Here is a 10,950-nt window from a genome sequence, read left to right on the forward strand (position 1 = left end):
ATGAGTGTTCATAATAGGTTGATGAAAACTGAGTTTGGTTCACTTATCATAATTTATTTGTATGTTAGCATTTACAGTGTAGTAGACTTTTTTTTGCTTTGTATATTGTTCTGCAAGCCACTTTTAATTACAAATTCATCCGCACACCGCCTGAGTTTTCATTATCCTTCATTTGTTTGGCATTTTTTGTTGAAAATTTAGCAGGTGAACACTGGGTATGTTTCAAACAATATTGTGGGTGCTCTTAATTCATAATGTGAAGTAAAACAGAGCATGCCGTGTAAAAGAAACAGTTTTATTTTTGCTTAATAAACTGTACTATGTGGTCAAGACTATTTCTGTTTAGTTTCTTTTGTCTGTATTAACATATTTGATATTGGAGTAATCCAGAAGTAATTGAAAGTAATCAAATTACATTACTTTAATATTATGGTACTTGGATTACGTTACTGATTACATTTTTCAACAGGTAACTAGTAACTGTATCGGAATACATTTTTAAAGTAACCCTCCCAACCCTACTGAAGGATTCCAGGATGTTCCCACACCATCTGCCACACCATTGTCAAGCTCCAAGATCTCGAGCTCCATCTTCCCCCATTCCTGAACAAAACCCTGAGATATTTGAACTCCTCCACTTGGGACAATAACTCTCCCCATGGCAGTTGGAGTCTATCCCAATTATCATAGGGTGTGATGCGAGGTACACCCTGGACAGGACAGGACACAGGGACACATACGAGGGCTGTCAATAAAGTAACGGTCCTTTTTATTTTTTTCAAAAACTATATGGATTTCATTCATATGTTTTTACGTCAGACATGCTTGAACCCTCGTGCGCATGCGTGAGTTTTTCCACGCCTGTCGGTGACGTCATTCGCCTGTGAGCACTCCTTGTGGGAGGAGTCGTCCAGCCCCTCGTCGGAATTCCTTTGTCTGAGAAGTTGCTGAGAGACTGGCGCGTTGTTTGATCAAAATTTTTTCTAAACCTGTGAGACACATCGAAGTGGACACGGTTCGAAAAATTAAGCTGGTTTTCAGTGAAAATTTTAATGGCTGATGAGAGATTTTGAGGTGATTCTGTCGCTTTAAGGACTTTTCACGGTGCGAGACATCGCGCAGCACTCCCAGGCGCCGTCGTCAGCCTGTTCAAGCTGAAAACCTCCACATTTCAGGCTCTATTGATCCAGGACGTCGAGAGAGAACAGAGAAGTTTCAGAAGAAGTCGGTTTCAGCATTTTATCCGGATATTCCACTGTTAAAGGAGATTTTTTTAATGAAAGACGTGCGGACGGATCCGCGCGTCGGGACGCAGCCGACGCGGTGCGGCGGCACAGGAAAAACACCTCCGTGTTGATAACCATTTGTAAAATCCAGGTGGCTTTTGATGGCTTTCAGTGGAGTGAGTATATGAGAAATTGTTTAACAGCAGGATATGTTCCAACTTGTCCTTAAGGCTTCCAATGGAGGTGTTTTTCCTGTGCCGCCGCACCGCGTCGGCTTAACAGTGGAATATCCGGATAAAATGCTGAAACCGACTTCTTCTGAAACTTCTCTGTTCTCTCACGACGTCCTGGATCAATAGAGCCTGAAATGTGGAGGTTTTCAGCTTGAACAGGCTGACGACGGCGGCTGAGAGCGCTGAGCGACGTCTCGCACCGTGGGAAGTCCTTAAAGCGACAGAATCACCTCAAAATCTCTCATCAGCCATTAAAATTTTCACTGAAAACCAGCTTAATTTTTCGAACCGTGTCCACTTCGATGTGTCTCACAGGTTTAGAAAAAATTTTGATCAAACAAAGAGCCAGTCTCTCAGCAACTTCTCAGACAAAGGAATTCCGACGAGGGGCTGGACGACTCCTCCCACAAGGAGTGCTCACAGGCGAATGACGTCACCGACAGGCGTGGAAAAACTCACGCATGCGCACGAGGGTTCAAGCATGTCTGACGTAAAAACATATGAATGAAATCCATATAGTTTTTGAAAAAAATAAAAAGGACCGTTACTTTATTGACAGCCCTCGTATAGACAAACAAAAACATTCACACCTATGGACAATCTAAATTTTCCAATCCAGCTAACCTGCATGTTTCTTGACGTGGGAGGAAGCCGGATCACCCGGAGAGAACCCACACAAAATGGGGAGGACATGCAAGCTCCACACAGAAAGACCACAGGTGGGAATCGATCCCTTCACCTTCTTGCTGCGAGACAACAGTGCTAACCACTAAGCCACCGTGCTTCCCATCTGGACACCATTAAAAAGGAAATATAAGGTCCAGGTGCAACCTTGGAAGACACTCATTTTGAAGCTTTCTGGTGGAACAGCGGTTGCCGCTATCACCTCCCAGCAAGAACATCCTGTCTTTGACATATCAGCCGAGGCTGTTTTGGTGGGCGATAACTGCTCACTCTGTGTCTGCGTGGGATTCTGAATCATCTGATTTCCTCCCACATATAGGAAACATGTTTTGAGTGTGTGGGCCAGTGCTCTCCTGGTGACCCAGACTTTTACCTGTGTGTACACTGCAGTGACAGGAATAATGTTACCGCCGATGCCAATAAATGGCTAACATTAATTCATTGCTTTATTTGCCTCCATGCATGATGACAATCAAAGTGGTCCAGTCAGGCAGTGCATGTGATTTCATGTTTCACCTCTTGGCTTGTAGTGTGACTATGTAAAACTGTAAGGAAATTACAGTGTGTCATTTCTTTCGTTGTTCAGAAAAACCTGAGCTACAGATTTGAAATGACCTTGCCCTGGTAAAGAACAAAGTGGCAATCGTTCAACGCATTCTTATGACTAAAATTCAAGCTTCTAAAAGGAAACATTTACTTTTTGCAACTTCAGTCATATTAAAACATTTTATGAGTCATGGAGCTCGACTCAGTTTTGATTGTGTTTTATACAAGAAATCCCTTTTCTGCAAATTATTGAAAGGGACATTGAGGGTTATCAATGTCATAATTCAATGAATATACACAAGAACCGCATAACAAGCATATTGGTGACAACAGTCAGGGAAAACTGCCCCAGACTTTTTTTAACTGTAGGAAGAAACCTCAAGCAGATCAGACACAGTGGGGTCACCTTCAGCCATACTATCAAATAAAGGAAAAGCACACTGCACCACAAATTGTCTAAACCAGTAGTTCCCACACTTTTTCTGCAGTGCTCCTCTTTTGTACAGAAGAATATTTTTAAGCCTCTGATATTTATTCCTACCTCAAAGATACATCAGGTATTTTTGTATTTTATATCATTTATGTCACGTATGCACTGTGAATGGCTGCTTCAGCAGGGGGCCCAGCTGCTGATTATTTCCCCCAAAGTAACGCATGATCGATGTGACACATAATCCTCTTGCTGTGTCATGATGGATTTTAATTTTCTTTCTGGCTTTGTTGGTACAACCCACTGCCTCACATTGCTGAGGCATTAAAAAACAAACAAAACAGTGGTGAAAATGAAAAACACATCAACTTCATTGTCTGCTGTGGATTGTTTACACACCAGCCGGTGTTGCTAAGCACGTTGCTAAGAGCTCACAGACAGAGTGCCCGGATGTGCAACCCAGTCAATGAACACAGAACCAGGTGCTACTTAAATGCCAACTCAAACTAATGAAAAAATGGAGGACAGGTGTGGCAGGGTCAAAGGTCAGGTGACAACTCTAGAAAAGGAGAAGCCTAAAGTGAAGCAGAAACAAAACATGACCATAATCAAAACATAACCAAGCAATAAAAAAAAAAAAAAAAAATCATAAAAACAAAAGACATATCCGAAACCACATAAATACCAAAAAATAAACAGACTCAAAGAGAACAAGATGCAACGGTGGAAAAAACTGGCAAACAGTCTGAGCATAATAAAAATGGCAAGGACACTTGACGAACACAAAAACTAAACCATACCAAATGTTACGGTCTGAACCCCAAATGGAATGCAGGACCAAAAAGTGGAAGATAGAAATGGAACAGTGAATGAAAACAAATTTGATTTATTACAACAGGATAACCTGCAAATGTGCAAACAGAATGTGGAAAGAATTGGAAGGAGGTCAGGTGAGCGGAGACCCGGCCCACGCTGCGGTAGAAACTGGGAGCTGCAGCCCGCCCGAGAACTGTAATCAGAGCGGACGAGGATGATCCAGGGAGGGGGACCAGGTGCGGAAAATGAGCCGAGATGCAGCACGAGGAGTGGATGATTCCCTGTGGGCCAGGTGGCCGTCCACGAAGCTGAGGAAGAAGGAGGATCCTGAGGAGGAGGAAAAGACACAGGTGATTTGGCGAGCATGAGCACGGAGCAACTGAGCAGCGGAACACTCAAGTTCAAAACCACCAAAATGATAGCGTGGGAATGCCAGAGATTAGAGCAGAAGATACTAAACTCTACATGGAAATAGAGCAGCCAGGTTATCAGGCAGGAATCACTGAGTTTCTGGCATCAATGAAATGTTGAACCAGGGTTTAAATACTGCAGCAGTGATGAGTGACAGGTGTGATAATCAGCACTCAGCTTTGTGTCAAGCCACCTGGAAGAGAGAGAAAAGAAAAGCAGAGCCAGGCAGGGACCAAGGCGGCACACACAGCACCAAAAGCTGAATCAAGAAATAAAAATCGAAGAACAACATGGCCCTACTAAGAGAACACAGTGTAAAACAGAGGAGCTTAGACTAAAAACCTACAGATCAATTCTAAAGAGAAACAGTTTAAAACAAGCGTGAAGACTAACAGCAAGATCAGAAAGCAAGCAGCACACAAACTACAACCACAACTAAACAATGACTTAAACTAAATCTATCAACGAAAAGCAGAAAGCTAATGTGGAACTCAAAAAATGGATAAAGTGTGAATGAGGGAAAAGCCACATAAGAAACCAAGGAGACAAATGATAAAACAGAGATATAGACAAAAGAGACAAGACACAGACCGGACAAACCACAAGCGGGAAAAGAATCCAGAGACAACCCAGGGAAGGAACAAGGACAGAACACAATAACATTTAACAACGATCACACAGACAAATGAGAAGACACACCATAACCATCTAAGTGAACACACAGAAACAGGACAGAACAAAACCATGAACCAAGGCCACAAACAGGCAATCAAATGCAGACACATCATCATCATCATCATCATCATCATAGTAATGATAATTTGTTTATAAGGATACTGGCCAGTAGATTATTACACAAAACAAGATGCAAATGATCAAGTAATATTACAATGATTGTAAAACACGATTACTCTTACTTTAAGTGGTGTTTTTCTTCAAATAGTTTTGCAGTCCTGCAATGTTATACTCTAGTGTGACTTATATACAGAAAAATCACATGAAAATAGAACAAGTTTTTCATATTAATTATTATTAAAGTTGAAATCCATCACACATTTAATTTATTTATGAACATTTAAGAGGTTTTTAATGGTTTTTTATGATACATTAATTGTGCCTAAAACATTAGCACAGCAATATATATATGTAAGGATTAAAGGATTAAACAATGAGAAGCCGTGCATTATACGGTTTGAATGCACAACGCGGAGTCTGGTGTTTTAGTCTCCGCATAGCCTGCACCTCGATAGGCTGTGTCAGGTGAAACGGACCGTCAGATCATGCATACATGTGATCTCAGTGTCACGTCACCCACGTGTGAGCTGTGGTCCACATGACGTGGTGTCTATCCTTCGGCACACCACTGACTGGACACGCGGGACCAGCTGGACACACCGGGCGAGCAAATGTGGATATGATAAGAGTGCGCTGCTTCATTTATTTAATTTCAAGTCTGTACGTCTATGACCACGGATCATATACAGAGGAACAGAAGGTTCATACTTGTATTGTCTACTCGATAAGAGGAATTAAATATTATAAACTGTTTTATAGTGTGTGTTTTTAATTTTTTTCCCCACAGCAGCGATGTCCGCAGACAAAGGGCTGCGTGTCCTCCTGCGACCTGCAGCTGTTCAGATATTTGTGCTCGCAAGTCACAGCTGAGGAACACCTGTAGTGGCTGGTAGAAAATGACACCTTGAAGCGCAGACTTCAGCTCGCTGTCCTCACGTGGGAATAAATTAAAACACATATCGCTTCAGCTGACCGCCTCATCAGCGCACCGCAACACTGGTGAATATCGTGCCATGCTGAAAACCACCACGAGGCACCTGTCACTGTGGGATTTCCCCACATTGTAAAAATTAAAATAAATATCACATTTGCAACACAGTCACCAGCAGAACACTGCTCGCTGGACACGCCACGCCGGCTGATGCATTCATGACACGACAGCCGGCTCGTCATGAGACGAGAGCCCAGTTGATGTCTTCATGAGAGGAGTGCATCAGGTAATTCATATAAAACATAAAAGGAATCCGTGTCATTTCATTACTTCCTGGTGTACATCTAAGCCAGGGGCGGACAATCATGTGCCATGAAGGGCCAAGACACTGCAGGTTTCCTTGCTACCAAGCACCTCAGCAGGTGATTTCATTAATGATCAGGTGTCTCAGCAGGTGATTTCATTGACGACCAGGTGTTTATGTTCAGTGGAGAAGCTCATCAGCAACCCACCTACTGAGGTGATTGGTTGCAAGGAAAACTTGCAGTGTCTTGGCCCTCGTTGCCCATCCCTGGTGTAGGTGGAGGCTAACTCTGCTCTTTATAACAGGAATTACATGAAGTATTATACAGTGGCTTGCAAAAGTATTCAGTCCCTTGGTACACTCAACAAAAATATAAACGCAACACTTTTGGTTTTGCTCCCATTTTGTATGAGATGAACTCAAAGATCTAAAACTTTTTCCACATACACAATATCACCATTTCCCTCAAATATTGTTCACAAACCAGGCTTAATCTGTGATAATGAGCACTTCTCCTTTGCTGAGATAATCCATCCCACCTCACAGGTGTGCCATATCAAGATGCTGATTAGACACCATGATTAGTGCACAGGTGTGCCTTAGACGGCCCACAATAAAAGGCCACTCTGAAAGGTGCAGTTTTGTTTTATTGGGGGGGGATACCAGTCAGTATCTGGTGTGACCACCATTTGCCTCATGCAGTGCAACACATCTCCTTCGCATAGAGTTGATCAGGTTGTCAATTGTGGCCTGTGGAATGTTGGTCCACTCCTCTTCAATGGTTGTGCGAAGTTGCAGGATATTGGCAGGAACTGGTACACGCTGTCGTATAAGCCGGTCCAGAGCATCCCAAACATGCTCAATGGGTGACATGTCCGGTGAGTATGCCAGCCATGCAACAACTGGGATGTTTTTCAGCTTCCAAGAATTGTGTACAGATCCTTGCAACATGGGGCCGTGCATTATCCTGCTGCAACATGAGGTGATGTTCTTGGATGTATGGCACAACAATGGGCCTCAGGATCCAAAATGATCAAGATTCAAAATGCCATCAATAAAATGCACCTGTGTTCTTCGTCCATAACAGACGCCTGCCCATACCATAACCCCACCGCCAGCATGGGCCACTCGATCCACAACTTTGACATCAGAAAACCGCTTACCCACACGACGCCACACACGCTGTCTGCCATCTGCCCTGGACAGTGTGAACCGGGATTCATCCGTGAAGAGAACACCTCTCCAACGTGCCAAACGCCAGCGAATGTGAGCATTTGCCCACTCAAGTCGGTTATGACGACGAACTGGAGTCAGGTCGAGACCCCGATGAGGACGATGAGCATGCAGATGAGCTTCCCTGAGACGGTTTCTGACAGTTTGTGCAGAAATTCTTTGGTTATGCAAACCGATTGTTTCAGCAGCTGTCCGAGTGGCTGGTCTCAGACGATCTTGGAGGTGAACATGCTGGATGTGGAGATCCTGGGCTGGTTACACGTGGTCTGCGGTTGTGAGGCTGGTTGGATGTACTGCCAAATTCTCTGAAATGCCTTTGGAGACGGCTTATGGTAGAGAAATGAACATTCAATACACGAGCAACAGCTCTGGTTGACATTCCTGCTGTCAGCATGCCAATTGCACGCTCCCTCAAATCTTGCGACATCTGTGGCAATGTGCTGTGTGATAAAACTGCACCTTTCAGAGTGGCCTTTTATTGTGGGCAGTCTAAGGCACACCTGTGCACTAATCATGGTGTCTAATCAGCATCTTGATATGGCACACCTGTGAGGTGGGATGGATTATCTCAGCAAAGGAGAAGTGCTCACTATCACAGATTTAGACTGGTTTGTGAACAATATTTGAGGGAAATGGTGATATTGTGTATGTGGAAAAAGTTTTAGATCTTTGAGTTCATCTCATACAAAATGGGAGCAAAACCAAAAGTGTTGCGTTTATATTTTTGTTGAGTGTATTTCACACATTTTAATTTGCTTATGACATTTCAAATACAAAAGGTAAACCAGGCTTCTCAATATAAAAATTTCGCAAATTATCTTCCTTAGACTCAAACTGAAAGTAAATCTCTACAACCTGACATAAATTAATTAAAATGATAAAAGCCAAGATGATGGGTTGCATAAGTAATGGGCCCCTTTGGTATAATACCTGGAGCAGGGGTGGTGGCCAAGTGGTTAATGCGCTTGGTTTCAGTGTGGAAGGTTCCAGGTTCAAATCCCACCCCTGCCACATTTCTCCATGTAATGTGGAGTTGCGTCAGGAAGGGCATCCGGCGTAAAACGTGTGCCAATTCAACATGCAGATCCACCTTGGATTTGCTGTGGCGACCCCGAGTGCAAACAAGGGAGCAGCCGAAGGGACTTACTGGTATAATACCTGGAAATAATCAGTTTTATTGCCAGTTTTATTCAGACAAGTCAGTGAATGGATACATGAACATTTCCAAGTCACTGAATATGGACTTTATGTACATCAGTTATGAAGAAATACAGTACAGCACTCTATGGTAAATCTGTGTGGAGTAGACAGTTCTGAAAAACTAAGTGATTGTGCAAGAAGGAGAAGAGTGAGCAAAGCCACCAAGACACCCAGACAACCCAGAAGAAGTTATAGGTTTCTGTGGCTGTGACTGGAGAAATTGTGCACAGTGCAAGTTTTGAATTTTATATCCCCAGTTATGCAGCTTAATGATGAAGTGGAGCAGAGGAGGATTTTATTAAAAAGAAGACCTAAAAGTTCACTTACAATTTGCCAGAAGGTACATCTGAGATGCAAGCCTAGATTTAATGTTTTAGTGAAAGAAGACCCTCGTCTATATGCCAGATGGCTCTGGGCTTTAGACCAGGATTTTGGTAATCTAAGGCATAAACAATTTCTGACGACAACTCTGCACCTGACCAGATCTTAGCTTGGGACAAACACGCGAACACGACTGCAAGTGCTATTGTAATTTAGAGGATGTGGGTCCTGGGTGGGGTGATTCAGCATTGTGATACAACCCCAATTCCAATGAAGTTGGGAAGTTGTGTAAAATGTAAATTAAAAACATAATACAATGATTTGAAAATCCTCTTCAACCTATATTCAACTGTATACACCACAAGATATTTAATGTTCAAACTGATAGACTTTTTTGCTTTTGTGCAAATATTTGCTCATTTTGAAATGGATGCCTGCAACACATTTCAAAAAAGTTGGGACGGGGCAAGAAAAGACTGGGAAAGGTGATGAATGCTCAAAGAACACCTAATTGGAAACAGGTGAATGAGTCATGATTAGGTATAAAAGGAGCATCCTCAAAAAGCTCAGCCGTTCACGAGCAAAGATGGGGCAAGGATCACCACTTTGTGAACAACTGTGTGAAAAAAATAGTCTATCAGTTTAAGAACAATGTTTCTCAATGTTCAATTGCAAGGAATTTAGGGATTCCATCATCTACAGTCCATAATATAATCAGAAAATTCCGAGAATCTGGAGAACTTTCTACACGTAAGCTGCAAGGCCAAAAACCAACAATGAATACCCGTGACCTTCGATCCCTCAGGAGGCACAGCATTAAAAACCGACATCATTGTGTAAAGGATCCTACCACTTGGGCTCAGGAACACTTCAGAAAACCATTGTCAGTTAACACAGTTTGTTGCTACATCTACAAGTGCAGGTTAAAACTCTTCCATGCAAACTGAAAGCCATACATCAACAACATCAAGAAACACCGCTGCCTTCTCTGGGCCCAAGCTCATTTGAAATGGACAGACGCAAAGTAGAAAAGTGTGCTGTGGTCTGATGAGTTCACATTTCAAATTATTTTTGGAAATCATGGACATTGTGTCCTCTGGACAAAAGAGGAAAAAGATTATCTAGATTGTTACCAGCGCAAAGTTCAAAAGCCAGCATCTGTGATGGTATGGGGGTGTGTTAGTGCCCATGGTATGGCAACTTACACATCTGTGATGGCACCATCAATGCTGAGAAGTACATCCAGGTTTTGGAGCAACACATGCTGCCATCCAAGCAACGTCTTTTTCAGGGATGTCGCTGCTTATTTCAGCAAGACAATGCCAAGCCACATTCTGCACGTGTTACAACAGCATGGTTTCGTAGTAAAAGAGTGCAGGTACTAGACTGGCCTGCCTGCAGTCCAGACCTGTCGCCCATTGAAAATGTGTAGTGCATTATGAAACACAAAATATGACAATGGAGACCCCAGACTGTTGCACAACTGAAGTTGTACATCAAGCAAGAATGGGAAAGAATTCCACCTATAAAGCTTTAACAATTAGTGTCCTCAGTTCCCAAATGCTTATTGAGTGTTGTTAGAAGGAAAGGTGATGTAACACAGTGGTAAACATACCACTGTCCCAGCTTTTTTGAAACGTGTTGCAGGCATCCATTTCAAAATAAGCAAATATTTGCACAAAAACAATAAAATTTATCAGTTTGAACATTAAATATCTTGTCTTTGTGATGTATTCAATTGAATATAGGTTGAAGAGGATTTGCAAATCATTGCATTCTGTTTTTATTTACAGTTTACACAACGTCCCAACTTCATTGGA

This window comes from Thalassophryne amazonica, chromosome 9, assembly GCF_902500255.1.
Source record: "Thalassophryne amazonica chromosome 9, fThaAma1.1, whole genome shotgun sequence".
Classification (NCBI taxonomy): Eukaryota; Metazoa; Chordata; class Actinopteri; order Batrachoidiformes; family Batrachoididae; genus Thalassophryne; species Thalassophryne amazonica.